Genomic DNA, 21,058 nt, shown 5'->3' on the forward strand with positions numbered 1-21,058 from the left:
GATGTCTGTTACGCTCTATTAGTTCGTAGTAGACTGGCCGCGGAGTCAAAACAAAAATGCCTATCAGTCCATCTATGGAGTCCCCAAGTCCTTGAGTAATGTAGCAAATTGAATAACTGTAGAATTACATATCACTGAACTGATGTTACTTGTATTACATAAATTTGTTTTACAAAATATTTCTGACACTAATTCTACTGGGGATTTTGTAATTGAGGATAGCATTTATCAAGAATTTAGTATAGATTATTGGAATTGTGTAATATTTCATATTTGAACTGCTTTGTGAATATACAGTATGCGCTCGTTTGTACTCACACAGTTCATTTAACACGGTTTGCTTAAGGAGAGTTAAACATCAACACAATCTGTCTATTATTCGTTGGAAATTACCGGTAGACGTAGCAAATTAAAGTTTAGCATGATAAATACTGTTACAAGGCTCTGTGTGTAGGTGTGTGTGCATTAGACTTTCCTGGAGTGTCAATCAATCACAACAGTGCTAGGAGTATGCCTCAAAATACGCGCATGTCAAACAAACACTTGTGTTGTCCTACAAATTCACATGCTATATGTACAATAACAATGGTTTTGTGGGAACTTGGCAACAATATCCAAGGGGCAGGCGTAGCTGAAAGGTCCATTAAAACTTGGTGTAGCCTTTTAAGTATGATGAAACAAAACTCAGAACAATGATACCAAATAAAACGCTAAATAAAAGGAGAAAGAAAAAATGTCAGATACCTCGATGAAAACTAGTTTCTATTAAGTAGTAGGCCTGCCGGTAACGTAAATATTACATTCAGAGCACAGATATTGAGAGAAAACATATTTTTGAGATTATGGGATTTAAGCTAATTTGATCTTAGTAACCTAAGAGGTAATTGAAAGTTAAAAAATGCAGTAAGCAGTTCAAATTAACCTGATACGAATGTCAAATTGAATCTTAAGTTTGCTTTAGCCAATCGATATCAAGGAAGTATTTGTAGGAATGATTGCTGTTTTCATGCTCGTATGTCGCTGCTCGTCCGGGGACAACATGAATCTCTAATGACATCACATTATGAGGAGTCGTATTTGTGTTACACTTTACTGTAAGGTTTATATTATTACTTTAAATGGTCTTGTAGTTTCCTCAATGCCGTTGATTTAACAAAAACATTCAATTCAAATTTCTTCTGTACAGGAAGAAGTTATTTTGAATTGTTTATGTCTAGAATTAGTTTGTCCCACATATTGAGCTTTTTCAATGTCTATTTCCGCATTCAACCATATGTTAGAATGTTGGAATGATATTAAACCAAGTCATTTTATGAGCAATTGCAGTTGATCTTTAGTCTTGATGAAACTTTCTGAAATTATACAAGACTTCAACCTTAACACTTTGCCATTAGTTTTGGATCATATGATTACAGGTAATAACTTTGTCATGCTTTGGGGATTCCTTAAGGCGTGTTTCTACTGATAAACACAAAATACTGAGTGCCAGACAGCCCGCCCACGTTGCAACACATTTTTTTATTTTTACGAAAATCGGTTACGTCACTATTTTGTTTATTCAACAGGTTTTCCAAACTGTATAGTATCTTCTCATTCCTGTCATGATGATGAGGAGTAAGATAAGGTGTGCGGTGAGAAAGCAAATTTTTTCAGCTGTGCACAGCGAAAGAGTGACCAAACAAGGACAACGGTAGGCCCAAAAGAGCAGGGAGGCCTAGGCCCAATATCCCCCTTCCCCACAAAATAATTACAAAACAATTTCGTCGATGACGTTTTAGCTTGTAGGCCTAGGACATGAACAAGAGGACTTATCATTTTGAAAGTTCACGCCTAATACGATCTAGCTTTGCAGTGGTTTGACTGGAGGTCACATTTCACCTGATAATCGCTTCTTTGTGTTTTTGTGTGCCAAAATCAGTTTCGCTATCCATTGACTATTAATCAATTATTTTTAATTGCTTCTTTCAAACTGGTCCTGTTTCTACTGCAAGAAAAAAAGCGGTTTTTAATCAATTTTTTTCTTTCGTGTAAAAACAGGCCCTTCAAAATCGAAAACTATATTACTATTGAAGGTAAGGTGAGAATTCCTTTATTCCTTGTTTCGAATACTTATTTTTATTGTATTAAAAAAGTTTAGGAGGAGGGTGGAATGGAAACAAGAGTAAAATTTTCTTTTCTTATTTTCCAAATACTTTTGCCAAAATCAACGGAGGAGAAAATAAAAATCAAATTTTATTGATGAATATAAAATAGGATGGTTAAATGCTTCAAATTTATATAATTAGGAGGAAATATAAATATAATAACATCCTTGGAGATTTCAAGGCAGTGGGGGGGGGGCATAATAAATATTTATAAGATAAACTTTAATTTATTTTTAAATTTCCACTTTTTAAGTTGGCGGCAGGTGCGGTATTTTGTCAAAAATGAATTTTCATTTTTATATGAAATTTTAAGGTTCCGGGTCAATGCATCATTCCCAAAATTCCCGTTTTATTTCTTGAACTATAAACCAATGCTTCTGCACTTCCTTAGTCCATTATTAAACCACAGAGTATCACATTCTGTTTCATTTATTGATGCCCTGTTGTATAATGAAAATGAAACCAAAATTATTTGCACATTAGATTGTTTAAATGTACTGGTGTAATATTTTTTAACTGAGTTCCTTATACATTTGGCCATTTGTATTTTGTGTGTATACTACAGTAACCATACATAATGCTTCTAGGCTAGCTATTATATTTTTGCGTACTGGCTGGACATCATGACAACCTTGTCAGAGGAGTCGTGGCTGCCATCACGTATTGGCTAGCCATCATGTTCACACGTACTGGCTAGCCAAGTTTAAGCACGCCATCATTTTGTGAATGTGTCTGATTGTTCCAATATCCATTGCATGTGTACTAATTTCTCTGACCTTTTGTTTGTGCAGCTTTCTGTCCATTTTCACAATTCCCTTGTGACTTCCATTAGTACTCCAATTTGATGTGTAATCTTGCAAATGAACCTTTCAACTGTTATACAACATTTACAGAATCAATCTAAGAAACATAAACTACCTCTAATCTCTTAAGAACATTGATGATTTCTGTGATTTTGTTTAATTAAACTGTTAATTACATTGAACTATCTGGCAAAATTAACTCAAAATATCAATGAAACCTTGAATTGCTTCCCAGTGTCAAAAGGTCTTCTTTTAGGGCCTGTTTCTACTGAACAGAAGACATTTTCTTTTTAATAATCATATGATAAGGATCCGGTGATTCACTAGAGTGGCGTGATCCCATGGTGAGTTTATATTGTTGTTGTCCCTTTTTGTATACCTACCGTATACTATAGTGACTTCTAAAACAGTATTTCTATACTGTACACTTATTTGGTGGGTTGGTGGTTGGATTTTAGATGCAGGAGTGCCAGTGACCAAACCCACAACCTTGGAATTATTGGGCTAGTTGCTTAATTACCAAGCCACAGATTACTCTTTTAATCATTAGTGGATTTTGGGATTTAAATTGACTTTCTCACAATTAACTATACTAGTAGTACTCAGAATGGTATATCCACCTTGACGAACAGTAAATAATTGATTATTCAGAATCTCAATACAGAATTAGTGTTAAACTTTACATCCTTGTATAGCCTGGGTTCCAGGCCCTAATTTTAGGTTACTCACTCTTTATTGCACTTAGTGCGCACCATACCTAATTTAATTGGCGTCCCATACTCGATTTCTTTTTTTTTCGAATTAGGGCCTGGGCAAACGATTCATGCGTACGATTTCCGACATCAAATTTTATGTGGGATATCGTATGCATGACTGATTTTGTAAATCACGTGATTGGCTAACTTCATGCATATTAATCAATCTTGGTAAATTTTCCAAAATTGAAGATGCGGATGTCTCAACTAGAACAAGCTAACCTGCTCTCTTAGCTACCTATACTTGAATTAAAACAGATAGTTCTGGCCTGCTGAGAACGACATGGACTGATAACCGTAGGCTATACTTAGGAACCTTGCTCACCGCTAGCTGCTACAGATTTAGGCCTTTAGGTTAGAATATTGTTAAAAAGGTAGGCCTACTACTCCTGACTCCAGACGAGGCCTGAGCCATCCTCCTGGAAAGTTTTGTTGTATTTGTATGGTATGCCATCTAGTCTAAGCTTATTGTTTTTGCCATTGCCAAAATTAGTCTTACTAGGATCTATTTTAAATATTTTAGGCCCGTTTTATTTTAAATTTAGTCTGCCTAACTAGTCGACGCGAGTGACTCAGTTTCGTGGCTCCAAAAATATAAACATTTGATTAGTTGAAATTTTTATTTCGGTCCGCCCATTTATCCAAATACGGAATATAAGATTACGTCATTCTTTTGGCGTCCTGGTGCCTGATTTCAGTGTTTTACAAGTCGCTTATTCCGTCTATCTCTAAATTAACTTTCTCGTTGGTGGCGCTGTCCAGAATGAGAAAAAATAATAACAAATAAGAGACTTGTGGCAAGTCTAATCCTTGTAGTGAAAGACACAACTTTTGGAATCGGGCATTGTATACTGCCAAGAGTATTCAGCAAAGGTTAATTTTTTTCTTATTCAATTCTTTTGAGAGGAATAAATAACAATGGAAAAGAAACTAATTGAAAAGAACCAATCAAGAACAGTTGGTATCACACTATAATAATATGTCATGGCAAGACTAAAAACGAAGAGGAAAGAGAAAATATAACTAATACCCTAGTAGCCAGACCAGGTTTTGTATGCACTTTAAGGTCCAGAGAATTTGACTTCAGAAATTGGTTTAGGGTGGTCAAAGAATACTTTTTGGCTAGGTTAAACACATTTTCAAAATGTGGCAAAAGGTCAGGGTCAAAGGTCATAGCTATAGGGTCATCATATCTCCGCATCCCCAGGTGGTAAAGAGTTAATTGTGGTGTCCATATGTTCGGAACATTAATGTTTCTATTTAGTATAATTAAAAAGTTTGCTAGAAAATGACCGGAAATGCTGTTTTTGACATTTGACATGTTCCAAATCGCGTAGTTATTTAGTCCTTATTATCCCCACAACCACTTATGGTAGAGAGTTAATTATATTGCCTGTGAGGGTCACTTTATACCATGTACACTGGATAGAAATGCAAAAGAGTATTACTTTGCATTAGGTTATTATTTTGACTGTACAGTACAGTAGGTTCTTACTTCACCATGGTTTTTTATGTTTGTTATTTGGTTTTATTACAAATATTTAAAAAGATTGAGTGTTCTCAATTTTGTCTGTAAAACATACAATATGCATATTATCTTTGCTTTTACTTCTTAACTTTTTTGCAATCTGCCATTCTTACCTTTTAGTGTCAATTGAAGATAAAAAAAAAAAAAGCCCAGCTTGTTATTTGTAGAACTCATAAACCTTTAAACATCATTTTGTTGTTAATGACATGAAAACTTGATAATGTAATATCAAGGTGTTAACGGACATTATAGGATGTACCTCACCTGACCGATACTACAGTATCCCAGATAATTGCTGAAACCTTCTTTCAAATTTCTGAAAAGTGTCGAACAGACTAGGTTTGGTGTGAAATTTCTGTAAAATGCAATCAAATCCTACAAACATTTGTTGATATTATTGTAGTTTAATGTGCTTCATTATTTGAATGTGGATCAACCGTTGTTCAGACGAGAACCAAACGTGATCTGTTTAATGTCAATTATATCCGCTGGATGTAAGCTACAGCACCGAACCAATTTAGAACAGGTGTGAAGAGTATTATGTAGATTTGTGAAGAGTTGGATGTGGTTTAGAGAAAAGTTTTAGCTTAATTCTTCACCGTTTCTATGATCCGTATTAATGTGCAAGCAGTTGTGCTTTACAGTTTAGTAATTCCAACTAATGTTGCCTTTATGTACGCCATGCTAACATATGTCTCTATTGTACAAGATACAAGTAGGCCTGTAGATTGAAAACAATCCAACAATAGATGAATAAATAAAAATACTTCAAAATTCACAATTAAGTATATTGTATACTTGCTTGAGAGTCACCAATTTAAGAAACCCCCATTGTAGTATGTATTACTCCCAGAAACATTTTAGGTAAAAATGGTACAACATTGATTGTTAAAGTCAGGCTCCGGAGGAAAAAAAAGATTTGATATGTTGTAGAACTTATTTTTGTGAGACAGAAAAAAGTTGTTTGATGAAAAACTAAGCAACGGTGAATGAGATACAGATTTTTGAATATTTAAAAACTGGGGGAAAAAGGTGTAAAAATGGGCGGTTACGCCCCTTTTCCCCCAGTTTTTAAATATTCAAAAATCTGTATCTCATACACCGTTCCCCAGTTTTTAGTCAAACAACGTTTTTCTGTCTTAGAAAAATTAGTTCTACAACATATCAAAAATTTTTTTTCCTCCGGAGCCTGACTTTAAGGTACATTAATTTGATAAACATTTGATAGATTTGTTGTAATATTGTTATCCATAATTTTCAATGGATAATTAAATAATTTTTTAATCAGAAGTAATTTTTAGGTAGATCTTTGTTTCTCCAAAGTTAAAAATACATTATCCCTTCGAACAAAAGCACACAGTAGTATATCTTTAGCTCATTCCATTATCACACTAGTTTCCAAATCTAAAAATACATGACCTAATGATAGTATTAACGGAACACAAATATTTTTAAGGTAACCATTGTAACTGTGCATAACCTTTATGAATAGATGATACAAGGATAATTAAAGCTAACTTTTATATTTTTAAAAGTTATTACTTGTTCCTAATGCTCATGAATAATTTAGCTTTATAATTTAACATTAGTCATCATTCATGCAAAAAAGTACTGTCCCATTGTATTCAAAACATTACTAAACAACAATGTTTTATGACAAGCGGTCTTGAGTATTTAAACTCAACACATTTTATCTGGCATTAAAAGTTTATAAAGTATAAATTATCTTGGGGATTCAGGGAATTTCTACATATAGGATTTATAATGTGAATGGAATATTCTGTAAATATCATGCATCTTGAGATTTGATACAAGTGGTCTTTGTATTTAAACTTCACACAATTTCATCTGGTATAACAAGTTTACAAAGTTTATAAATAGATTTATTGAGGATTCAGTGAAAATTTAACTTGCCGTACAAATACTTACATAACATCAAGTGGTAGTAATAGATTGTCTTTAGGGTGCCACATGGTGGAAAAAGCTAATTTTTATAGGCAATATTGTTTTATTGTAGGGTATTAATTTGTGCTTTTCTACCTGGTACCAATTATCGAATCTAAAAATAGTACATGTTGAATGATAGTATGTACTATCAATAAATGTTAAGGAATATTCTGTAAATATTATACAGTATGAGGTTTGATACAAGTGGTCTAAACCTATACTTCCAAACTTTCGTTGCTATCTCAGAAACTTCTGTAGGAAGACATGGGTTTTATGAGGATTTATTGTCCAGTTTTACTTTTTCTGAAATTCTCCATGGCAGTGTTTTTTTGTAAAAAGAAATGTTACTGTGCAGCAGATGTAGAGTTTGTACAGTCCTGTAATGTACTGACCAGCGCTAAATGATGAGTGCGATATTGACTTGCTAAATCCGGCACAGCTTTATCAAGATGGCCAATTCCATTGGGAATTAATGTTGGGATAATCAAGTCAGCGAGGAATGATGTGATGTTAATAACGCCTGCTTATGTCCCATGATTTTATCCATTAATCAACCTCAATTTGAAAGAGCATCATCTCTTCCAATGGCAACAGCTTAATGTTGGTGGTTGCAATAAATTCCTGATGCATGTTTGCACCTCATGCGTAGGCTGCAGCTCTAATGTTACATAATGATAACCAATATAGCATTTTTTTTGTTGAGTTTGTTTCATCCTGCCCTATATTTCGTCCTGCCTTATATTTCGTTGACGTATATTGATCTAAAAAAACATTAAGGTAAATGTTTTGCTTGCCAAATAACATAAGCATACTTGTTTCAGTAATCATTGCCTAGACCCATGAAGTGACTAGCAATCAGTGTAAGATTTTTTTTTGAGGCTGATAACCAAAGTCGAAGGTAGCACATGCCTGTGGTAAAACAAATGCTTTTATATTAATTACTGTGCAGTATTTAGTTCTTCGGCGTAGTCCTGTTTAGTGTGGAAAAACTACAAGTATTACAAATTAAATAGGTTCTATTTTTTTAATTGCCGCCACATGACGCTGTCGCATTCACAAGAAGTTGGCTTTTACTCCCTAAGTTAGCTCACGCAACAATGCATTCTTTTTTAATAGCGTGAAAGATTTTCTCCAAGTTTGATTTTTGTGAATCGTGTCTTAATCATCTTAACAATTTGAAACGTGCCAGAGATGTGAAAATTAACATGTACAGGAAATAATGATAGTCCAACACTAATGGTACCACAATCCATGTCCGATTATACTGTACTGCATATTCTGATAAGTGTTCCTCTTGAACGACGGTGAATTAGCATTAGAAAAGATGGTAAATGTGCACTTCATTCTGATGTGATGAGATGTGTCGTGTGCAAGTCAAAAAACATTGGTCATGTCTTTGTTGATGTGTTTTTGATAGCTCAGGAAATTATCGTTCACCCATCTGACTTTTTTGAAATTTTGCCTGATTGGCGTTTAAGCCCATAGTGTTAGATAATGATGGCGACCAGGCTGTTGAAAGTATGTCATATTGTGTGTTTTTAAAATAAACCCACAAACAAAATCACATTTACGATTCCAAAATAACCTACAGATTGAAATACAGCTCATCTTCACAACAAATTTACCATAAAGAAATACGTAACATGCAGAGCACTTGCTTTGAATTTTTCTTTCATATTTATATTATTAATTCAATCATAAAATAGAATTTGAAAAAAGCAAAAGATATTCTCACTTTTATTTTAAATTGTTTTAAAATTTTACGCAAGACCTACTGTAACTATACAGTTTAATAGACCTTTCTAAAAATCCCTTCCCTTTGGATAATGTTACCAAGATTTGGTACTGTACAGTGTAAACATGCGTAAACTTGTGTGTTTGTGGAAAGTCTATCTATTTACACTGGGCTGTTAAATCACACCTGATTGGTCAATTGTTAAGTTTAATTGACATGTCTAATTATTGTCAAGCTCTACAGTGCACCCCCACATACTGAGAGGAAAATACCGTAAATGCTTGAATAAGCACTGTTCGGGATATACTGTGTTACCCTGTATGTAATGAAACACTTTGAGAAACAGGGTTTTAAATACAATGTATACAGTGTTGAAATTAATAAATAACACAATGGAGACACAAGCTTTTCGTTATAAACGTTTATTTACGATGGCGTAGCACCTATGATAGGCCTACCGAACTACGGGATACCTCAGATATATCTTTGCTTATTTGAGCATTGACAGTATTTTGTGCATCTAATTCAGACTAATTTCATTCTAAAACCAGACCATTTCACTAAGCCCACCTGCTTGGGTATTGTTACTAAGTATCCACAACATTGGCGGATCTGGGGGGGTGGGGTCAGGGGATCCAGCCCCCCCCCCTCCTTGAGCTGCCAAGCAAAACAAATTCTAGACCTACCTTTTCAGAACCTGAGCAGAAATTGTGTTTTTTGAAGCTAGAAATACAAATCATCATGCAAAATTACCCTTGTTATTATTATTATTATTTGTTTTTATTATTATTATTATTATTATTTATTCGGCATCAATATATACAAAAAAAACATACAGACTTGAACTACCATTTACACAAAATCGCAGTGTGTTTTAAAAAGACGACTGGAAAAAGGCCACTCAATCATGCCAGAGAGGGCGCAATATTTGCTCTGGTTCCCATTGGTGAAAAGTTTTTCGTCCGTTTGCAATCTCTGCTGTAGATGTACCAAAGGTAGGCTTAGCACAGGGCTTAGCACTCAGTAGCTAATACTTATGCAACTATTTAATTTCTTTTTCTGTATGTATACAGACATAATAAGCCTAGGCCTATTTACTGTAAGAATGAGAAAATTTACCCTGTTTTTAAGAGGGGAGAAACGTTGAATTTTGAAGAACTTAAAAGTTATTAAAAGACAAATCAGAAGTCAGGAAAGCTCATTTCCCGCCATCTAGGAATCAAAATTGTTCTCCTTTCATTTTGGGGATTTGGAAACATTTTGACCCTCCCCCACCCCCCTAAAATTGAACCCAGAACCGCCCCTGCCACAAAGCAGTTGCATAAATGTATGTAAACAAGCATTTGTGGGACAAAAATGTGTGTTTGCTGGACATATACCCATATTCCTGGCACTGTTTTGATCAGTTGCTAATTTTGATTGATGCTCCGTCTTGACACACATATACTGTCTTGCCAGGGGACACCAGAAATACTACCAGCATTAGACCCGCAATCATTCATTTGGAAACAGGAGGCCTTCAATTGCACCGCTTTCAAAATGTACTAGAAACACCCTGTTTTTATTCTCTATACTGTACCACATTATTGTGTGAGCATCTATGTGGGTGTGATAAAGATCAGATTGAAAACAGTAAAACTTTATGTTTGCTATGAGAAAAATAAATAAAATGCTTAGAATTTCGTATAATATGAAATTTTAAACTTGACGTACAATCCAGCATTTTTAAAAATTTGATTCAGTTAAACTTAATTCATGAAACAATTTTATTACTACGGTATTTGCATTTAATATTAATTTTGGATTAGAGAATGATGGTTTCAACCAACAATTGTACTGTGTTCTGATAATTTTATGAAAGTTTGTTTTTGGGACACTATCATCAAGTTCACTGTTAAGAGTTCTTCATTTGAGACTGCAGCCGTCCCTTGTTTATTGCTGTAGATCATCATAATTACTAGTAAACATATCAAATTGATTGGAAATTAAACATGAGAATTTTGCCCTAATGGTTTGCTTGCTATAAAGGATATCATCATCATTTCATACCCCAGAAGTATGCTTCTTTGGGCAATTTCACTTGTGGTAATCAAACTGTTTCAGCTGACAAACTTACACTATAAAGCAGTTTATTTCTAACGAGTGATTGTAGTAGTGATACTCATGTCCGAAGCCATAGTCGCTGATCTGTCAAACATTTTTTTGTGCTTAGGCAAGACTTTTTTTATACCTTGTTTAGTGAATGTGCCGACTGCAAATATTGATAAATTTCAAATAAAAATAAAATTTTATTTTTGGCCAATTACTGTAGTATACCCGCCGCCACCAAAAAGTGGAAATTTCAGAAAAAAATAAAAGTTTTTTCTTTATTTATTACACTCTCCGCTGCCTTGAAATCTCCAAAGATAAGATATGTATATTTCTTCCTAATTATATAAATGTGAAGCATTAAAATATCCTATTTTATACATACACCAATAAAATTCTATTTTTATTTTCTCCTCCGCGAGGATGATTTTGGCAAAAGTATTTGCTAAATAAGAAAACAAAAATTATGTATATTTTTATTCCTCCCTCCTCCAGTGATCTTTAAAAAAAAAAAAAGAACTCGAAACAAAGAATAAAAAAGTCTCGCCTAATTCCAGGCTGACCAAGCTGTGCTAATTTGACAGTTTATGAAGTGTTTTTGGTCTTTCGAACTGATGTTGAAACCTAGGTAGCGAAATACATTAACATGTTCTAGTTTTGCACCATCGATTTCGTAAATACTGTCTGGTTGATCATCCAGGGAATTAAATAACATAGACTTTGTTTTGTCCTTTGCAATGAAAAGACCAAAATTTATAAACACTCGATTTACAATGGTAAGTATTTGGCAAAGTTTTTTAGTCTCGAAAAATGCAAGGTCATCGGCATACAAGATCTTGAATAGTCTGCCGATACTTGTACCTCTCCCCGTTTTTATAAATTTTCTAGGACATCTCTTCTGATACACAGTACGGTGCACTACATTGTACAACAGTACACAGAAAATTTTACACAGGACAAGGTACACAAAAGATTTTAATTGTATTTTGCATTTATTAAAATGAACTGTAATAGTTTGTTGTTTGTTCGTTGTCTGAAGTAATTGTGGATTTTGTTTGACCAAGGTTGGTCCTATGTGTTAAGGCTATTTATATTTAGCTTGTCTATGAAAGATTTTACTGCAAGTTTTTGTGATGGAGAGGTGTTTATGATTAATGTTGCCAAGATTTTGCGATGATAGTGATTAATTTTGGCATTTAACGTATAGTACTAAACTTCAGTGTGTTAACTTGAGCTATTATAACGTGCACGGCTGGCTGTTACCAACCCTATAAATTGTTGAAACTTACAAAAATAGAAATATTATGTAGATGTGCTCATTTTTATCATCAACTGGTAATTAAGTATTGCTGTACCAAAGGAAATCATACAGTATTTCCTATTTGTCTTTTTATTGTGTGAGGACTATTTTAATGTTTTGTTTTGAATGAGTTAAAAGGTATGCCCACTTGAGTTTTAGCTAACATATTTCTTTACGATGGCATTTTAAATTTTGTGTTTTAATGACGAATATACTGTTTTTGGATGTGATAACTGTACATGAATATTTATAATAATTTAACAATTTTTAAATTTTGAATAATATGAATCTTTGATATTTTAAATTTTTATTTTATTTATTTATTTTTTTTATTTATTTTTTTTTGTGTGGGTTGCTTTTTGATTACTTGTTCCTTTCATTGTTTCCTGTGAGTTGATTTTGGTTTGTATTGTTTTTGTTGGCAGGAGTTCAGTTAAGCACACCAATTGATGACAGTTCTTTAACTTTTGCTTTTCCTCGGCACCCCTGTTCAACTTTTTCTGTTCTTTGTCGAAGGATTGAAAATAAAAATAAATAAATTTTATAAATGAGACTTAAATTTATATTTCAGAGAGTAGGGAAATAAATTTGGAGAGACTTTCCTTAGGACCTTCCATCACAAATTCTTAAGACAAGGAAAATGATTTAGAAATTTTAATTATTTGCTATTTATAAATAAAGTAGCATTCTTTCCCATCTCGCCTCCAGGCCCAAAACTTACTTCTTGGTAAAGTCAGCGTGCATGTTAGTGATTTAGTTGAGACCTTTCCTACATGTAAAAGCATTTCTAATCGAACAAGATATTAGTTTAGGAGAGAAAAGATGAGCATATCCAATAATCAAATTGTAAACATTGTCTCGTGTACGATGGCCTTATTGTAAATAGGCCACTCTACCCAATTGACCGAAACTAAAAGTAACAGCTTCGAAAATTGATTTTCTCAGAAGGGTGATATTTTAAACTTGGTTGAGTGATCTCTGGTACACTGCTTATTAGTTTAAGTTGCAGTAGGCTTCCAAGTTTGAATTCTGATTTGCTAAGGACAGGGATATGACCGAGTGGATGACCGGCTCAAATATCCAGTTGAAGATGATACATATCACATGTTGCCAAGTGTAATCAATTTCAATAATTTCCTTTAACTGATGTCAGGGGCATGGATAAGAGAATCACTATCTCATCTTCATTAAATCAACAATCAGTTCAGCCCATATTTATTCTTTTAAAAATTTGAATATCCTCATCTATTCATCTTCTCATTGGTTAATTAAACCTATAGTATATTCGGAGGGTTACATTTAAAAGTACATTTTCTTCAAATTTTTATATATTCATCCTGTTTGAGGCGGATTCAAATGGGGCCCAGCAGACCTGCCCCTCAACCCAATTATTGTTTAAAATTTTAAAAATGATATTCAAATTAGTATAAGAGTGCCATTTCCAGCCTTCTAGAGGTACCATAATCATAATTTTTCTTACATCATGATACAGTATGACCAGATACAATAGAACGTGTTTCATCTTTAAATAAAGTATTCAACCTGTTGGAAAAATTTAACACTTTGATTTGTCTATCCTGCGATTGCTGTTGTAAACCTATGTGCAGTACTTACGTTGTACAGTATTATCGGACATATGTGAGGTCTGTCACCACGAAATGAGACGCATCGTTGGTGAAATCATATTCAGATATACACCAAAATAGGTCAAAGTCAAATTTTTACAATATATTGATTTTAATGATTTTGAATAACTTAATACTTATTCTATGATTGTATGATGTAAGCATCCTCCTAATTACGCCCATCCTGTATTGGCTGATGTGATGGTGTGCCTAAAGGCTTACATTGTACAACATAATAATTCTTCCAGTCCTGCTTCTGGTAAAGCCTACTGTACTAGTAATAGTTCAAGAGAATTTAAAAATTATCCAACATATTATAAATTAAAATTTATATGTGGACAAGTTTGATTGTATGTTTTATTTACGTGCTCTTATCTCGCACCATAATGTTATAATTTACATGCTCAGGTGTGAGGTTTACAATTTCCTGCGAGATAATTAGTAAGCCCCTCTGGAGCAGCTATGTGATCATTATTCAGCGCATGTGTGATTAGGGATTTCATCAGTGTCTGTTTCCCAGTAATGTTGTACATTTGTTATTCTTAAAGAAATCCAATAGAAAGAGCAAGATTGAATGTTGGTCTACAGTATGTAAAAATCACCAGTATGGAGATGAAAACCAGGTGATATGGTTTATAAGTTGTTTCATGCATAAATAGAAACTTGTGTACAATTGTACATTATAAGTCAGTCAATTTTAAATCAGATATTAATTTTACTTTCGAACATTATGCCAGAATGTGCACTACTAATATTTAGTGTACAGTTTGACCTTTTTTATTTTTTAACCATAGACTGTATGACCTTTACAGTTCAGTGAGTCAACCGGCTCTCCTCTGGATGGCCAACAATTATTGTATGACAGCAACTTTTACTGTGACGGCATGTACGGCTTGTTCTACCCAGCTCGGCCTAGCCTAGTTACGCCTGGTCTACCTTTAGCAAATTTTTTATATGCTTTCTTCGAATCTATTGAATGTTGCATCAAACTAAAGCTAAGTCATGTTTACGTTTGATGAAACAACCTTTACTGATTGAATTTACATTGTTTTTATACCGACATTCGGTGGGGTTCCCAAAAAGTTACCATTGTCTAGGCAGTGAAAATGTCAATTACAACATGCGTATGTCATGTTGAAAACATATTCATACCCTGCTGTGAAATGGACGGTTCTAACTCGCCAACAACGCATGCACATGGCTCTGCAAGTACAGTACTGGAGATGTGGTTCTCCAAGATATCGTTCTTTTTGTAATTCCCTCTAGAGGTGGTTATATTCATTCATAAAATGCTATAAAGCCGATTTGTTGTTAACATCACAAGTTTGATTTTAATAGTCAACAAAATACAGTAGGCCTGTCTCGATTCGGAGGTCCTAGAGTAGAATTACACTAGAGTAGGGAGAGATGAAGATGCATCTGCATAGCCTAGAAAGATAGTGCGAGTAAACAACCGTAGCCTTGCACAGTCTATATCTACACTAAAAATAGCTTTGTGATAGCTAATTTCACACTATTCTGTTGAAGGCAACATTTAAACACCTTTAATACACTCTAAAGGCCATAATTTTCTGTTTTTTTCCTTACGTACTGTGGGGGGGGGGGTGCTCTGCACCCTTTCAAACCCACCCCTGTTCGGAGCTTCAGCATATTTTTTTTTTTCGGCTAAGCCCCTGGCGCACACACAGTGGTTACTACCAGCAGTTCAGCCAACTGAGTGCAATATTATGCTTGCACTTAAAACTTTAAAATTGCATTGTGCAATGATGTCAAGTGCTCCATATGGCTGTAAATAGATTTATCAATGATACAATTCTATGAAATTTGATAATACTGTAGCTCCCTTGAGTATTTAAACTGATTTCTATGAGTGTTAATAAAGTGTATTAAAACATACTTAAATTAAAGTTGGGAATCTAATCTGATGTTTTAAATTAATATTATAATAGAATCTTGATTTTTCTTTTTATAGTTATTTCAGTGTTAAAAAATCAGACGTATCTTAATGAAGTATAAATATAAATAACTAATTTACTAAACTAAAGTTTGTAGCGATAAGTGATGCACAGTGACAATATGTCTGAAGAGCCGACCAAAAATACAGGATTGTTGACGACGTGCCTGTCCATTGCCAATTGACGTCTGACCTACTTTGATGACATTGCATCATAACAACGCATTTATCTGAAGTACTGTATCTGAACTTATCTAATTTTAAATACCACAGTATGGTACATCTCCCTCAGGTGAGAATACAAGACCTGGTGTGACTGGTATTTATCGGTAATCAACACCAATATCAGGTGTTGTAGGGAACCTACCCAAATTATTTTTCCCCTGCTGCACAAGGTCAGTTCTTCAAGGTCAGATCTTTGTAAATAATTTGGTTAGTTGCCAAGGACAGTTTTCATCTCCATACTCAATTAATTATATCACTCAATTAAACAGGGAATGGTACAGTATGTTGGCTAGTTAGTGTGAAAGCGGACTTATATTGAAAGGTGTAATCAGCTAAGTTCAATTTGAGGTGAAACATTCTGTAACATATATACACAAATTTCAAACACATCCTTTGGGATGCCTCTATTAAGGGAACTCTCCTATTAAGGGGACAATTTTTCGGCCACAAAACGAGGATCCCAAAAGTATCCCGGAATAAGAGTCTACTGTACATTAATTATACAAATTTATGTTTATTTTTTCATAATATTGCAACTGTAGATATAGGATTGGCCCATCAAAATCTAATGTGAAATTTAGAGGTCCTTTGGCGTGCACAAATATTGCTGTTCTCACAGATGATTTAGCATACCGGTGAAATTGAAATTTGTGTCCCTGCTAGTGTTGTTTTTATTTTGTGAGAGCATAGCCACTGTGAACTGTGGAGATTCTTTGGCCCTCGGTTCAATTCTGTCTGCTGCTCTCTTTATTTTCCAGCTGGAGGGCTGATATACAAGTTATGATAGAGCACCGTCTTTCGGGTGAGGCATTTAAGCCGTTGGTCCTGTGTGCAATATGGCCCATGTGCACGCTGGAGAGGGCAGTACACTCTTTTGAAAAGAGTGGAGAATTGTCTCCCATTGTACTGCCCAGTTCACCAATATCAGGTGTTGTAGTGACCCCACTGAAAACAAGTCTTCAGACTTCAGTCAGTGGGTTTTCCTCTTACTCCTACAGAAAGACCTCTAGTGTGATGGTGCATTAAGTCATTGGTCCTATGTACGTACTGCATGTGTGCTTGAAACTCGGTACACTATTTGAAAATAGCAGAGGATTGTTTCCTCTTGTACCTTTCCGACCATGTTGTTATCACCATGTTATCACCGTCTTTGTGAAGGAATGACAATACTCTACTTCTTTCCATTTCTTTGTCAATATTTTAACTTATTTGTCTTCTTTTGTAGCCGACGATAATGCTGATGTGGAAAAATTTTGTAGGGACAAAAAATATGTTTTTAATGCTCCTCCGAGAGATACTGTAGTAATTTAGGTTTACTTTTAGGCTTGTTTTTTATTCGTATTGCCAGGAAATAAAAAAATAAATAATAAATAGGATGTTCTTTTGTTTGTGTTATAGTAATCTATTATCGTCTGCGTTAATAATGTCAAATTTGGCAACAAAACAAGTTGATTGTGAGTAACCTGTTCTATTTACGTCACGCAGACTCTGATTCGATCAGCTTTCGTCCTAGTATTGCTATCTGCTACCAATTAAACTGGATTAGATTTCATTAGGAAATGAAACATTCTATAACAGGGATGAGAATAAACTAGCAAAATTGATTCATAAAACAAGGAAACAAAGTGCTATAGGGTAGATACAGGTGTCTTACCCTATCTGTGATAGGGCAAATAAATACAGTTATGGGAAATTCGACCAATCACAGGTTTTGGACTTAGCAAAATGGCATGTTAATAGAATCCATGAATGTGATTTAAGAAATCTTGTTCATGTTAAAGTATCATAAACTGAAGCCTTCAATTGTGAAGTGAAAATATCTCAGTTCTCTTTAAAAAAATCTTCTTTAACAGAAATTGTTGAATTCCATTCAATTTTAATTGAATGATAGATTGCGTTGTAATACAAGAATACTGAATTTGATATATGATATCTTATGATTTAAATTTCTTCATACCTTTTTAGGATTGTCAAGAAAGATAATAAAAATAATTATTATTTTTAATTTCCTATGAAAATCCACCATGCACTACTATGAGAAAATAAATGTTATTTACACTTATTATTTCTTCGTAATTTCCGATGGTAAACATATCCATGAACTTCTTTCTTCTGCCTACTGTTCTTTTTCCTTCCATTCTCCTTTTAGTAAAAATTCTTCAATAATCCATTTCCTCTCAGTACATGACCAATCCACCTCTTTCGTCTTTGCTCCATCACAAAACTTCTCTTTGTGTTCAGTTTTGTCAATATCTTTACATTTGTTATTCTTTCTTCGTTATTCTTTCACACCATCAAAAACATGTAAATTTCTTTGATCATTTTGAGATAAACAAGTTTTATGTCATTTGTTGTGTCGTTTTCCCTACTATTTACTAAAAATAAACAACTTTTTTGTAGCACTTGTCTAGAAGTTTATACTATAAAAACAACACTGTAGGGCTATGTATGATGAAAATGTTATAATACCATGCAAATTGTAATGAAATTCACAACAAATAAATAGATTCTAAATCAACAATCATGTGATCAGGGAATTGCTGATAATACTTTGATAATGATATAATGTCAGTAATAACAAATAGTACAGTGTACACATCAAAATCAAAAAGAGGCAGAATTTGATTCTACAATTTAATTGTGGAGTTGAATAGGTTAGTGGTTAAAACACTGCCCTCTAATCCCAGGGTCCTGGGTTCAATTCCTGTGATAACAGGACTTTTTCTCATGACTGAAAACAACTCCACTTCCAAAGCCTCATAAAGAGAAAAAGCATCACATTATTTCAATTATTTAAAGAGGGCCCGGAATATCAGTCAACCTTCTAGGATAAGCTGGAAGGGACACTCATTATAAATATGCTTAAAAAAACAAAGATTTTTGGTGACACGTTAAATGGAAAATGTGATGATACAGTATTGATACAGAGAAGAGGCTTAATAAAATTATGATAGTAATTGATAATACCTGTACTGATAGGAATATCATAATATAGAAAACCTATTCCATCCCTGTTCACATTGAATTTAAATTGAAACTGCCAGAAGTATGCCAAGCATTCTGGTCAGACCTCTTATAATTTGTAAGACAGCGTATGAATGAGTATATGATATTTGATATTGTCATCTGTGTTTACTCTGCACATCCAATGGCAGTATCACATCAAATAGTTGAAGCACAACAGGCGGTGGCACAAGTCATCAAAATATGATGTAGTAAAATCTGGAAAAATGATCTAAAATTCAATGAGCTGAGAGCAAGTCAGCTTTACTGGATTTATAGACTTTAATAAAAATAAAAAACAAAATCAAACTTAATATTCATATTGTGTTTTAACAAAGAATAATGTTTTTATTCGATTTTTCAATTTGAAACTAATTCATCACCTATCCGATTGTACTGTATTTCAAAATTATTGGGCTGTAAAATGTATGTTTCAAATTTCAATAAAATAATGTGTAACTTTTATCTAAATGTCAAATAAAATTGATTGTTATTTTCATGCTAAGGATTTGAAATTATTTTTTAGGTAAGGTATTTAGCATCTATTTACTATCCTATACTAGTGGTAAACAGGTTAGATAATAATAAAAATTATTAGTTTTTATAAAATTAAAAATAAAATGAATCTTTAATTTATTCTGTCATTTATATTTCCACCTCTTCTTAGACTTTAACAACAATCTTTCAAATCCTCATTTTATTTTTTATGGAAAAATGTTTATTTGTTTTTTTGTTTTTTTTAAACAACAAATAGCAATTCTTTTTTCATGAGGGTGTGGTAAATAAATTTTCTTAAGCCTTATACAAATGTTAACAATTAAAATATTTTAATAATTATTGTTAAAGTTTATATTACCAGACTCTGAGCAATCTGGCAATTTGCTCCTTGTTAGCGCCACTTGGGTTGCGGTCCAGGATTGCGTGAGAAAAGAGGTGGATCGTTGACCCTGTGAGGCCTGGCATTTGTAATATTATTTTAAAATTTGAGAGTTCTGTTTCTATAACTTCATGTAGTGAACATATGCACTTTAAAATCTACATGATATAAATGCAAATCAATATTAATGTTTTAAATTATTTGACTTCTGAATCTTTGGGGAAGATACAGTAAGTTAAAATAATTTATAATTTAAATAAACTTCATTTACTGAAAATGTCAAAGGTTGCTTCACAGCAAAACAACAGTGTTGATTATTCAGCTGACCTTATTTTAGAGAAATCAAGGAAGCCGCTGCTCATATCTTTCTTTTTTATTACACATAGTGGAACATGCAGGCGGTATTTATTGTCAGTGATATTGGCCATCAATGTAGATCAACTTGATGAAGATTTTAAATGTTTTATGTATTTACTTCCTTGTTCCTACTGTAACTCTGTGGTTGATGTTATGAAGAAAGGTACAATTATTGAAGGGAAAAATACAGATTATCTCATTAACACGTCCGAGATTTTCTTCAAATATGCTTTTTGTGTCTTAAAAAATCAGTTTTACAATATCAACAATTTTTTTTTCCAGAGTCTGGCTTTAAAACATTTGGTTGGTTTACTGAAAAATTGTCCATCCTGTAAACTTGCATCATGTTCTATTAAGTGTCTAATCAGTTGTGTAGTAATGGCGTGGACATTCTACCTAACTTGTACGCTAATCACTATTAAATGACAAAAATTTGCAATGACATGATGTAATTAATGATGTCATTGAAAGAATTAGTAACATTTATAAGGTCACAGAATGAAGAACATGCTTGATGTCACTTGGTACCAAAGTATCAAAATGAGCAAAGACAGCGGCAAAACCAAGTCTTGCCAGGGATCATCAAACACTTTATGGTCCGAGTAGAAGGGTTTCAGATGGGTGTTTTCTGATGCATTATATTTATATATACTATGGTATTTCTTGCTGCTGTTGGACAAAAAAGTGGCGGAGAGTACTACCTTTTACTACCAATGG

General features: G+C 33.6%; 1 protein-coding gene across 2 annotated transcripts in view; it reads left to right on the forward strand.

The window, feature by feature from the left end:
- Nucleotides 1-21,058, forward strand: part of LOC117117532 (G protein-activated inward rectifier potassium channel 3-like) — a 61,779-nt gene that overhangs the window by 34,585 nt on the left and 6,136 nt on the right. The gene's annotated exons all lie outside the window — the stretch shown is intronic.

This window comes from Anneissia japonica, unplaced genomic scaffold, assembly GCF_011630105.1.
Source record: "Anneissia japonica isolate Jap-2015-1 unplaced genomic scaffold, ASM1163010v1 scaffold288275_len480233_cov166, whole genome shotgun sequence".
Taxonomy (NCBI): Eukaryota; Metazoa; Echinodermata; class Crinoidea; order Comatulida; family Comatulidae; genus Anneissia; species Anneissia japonica.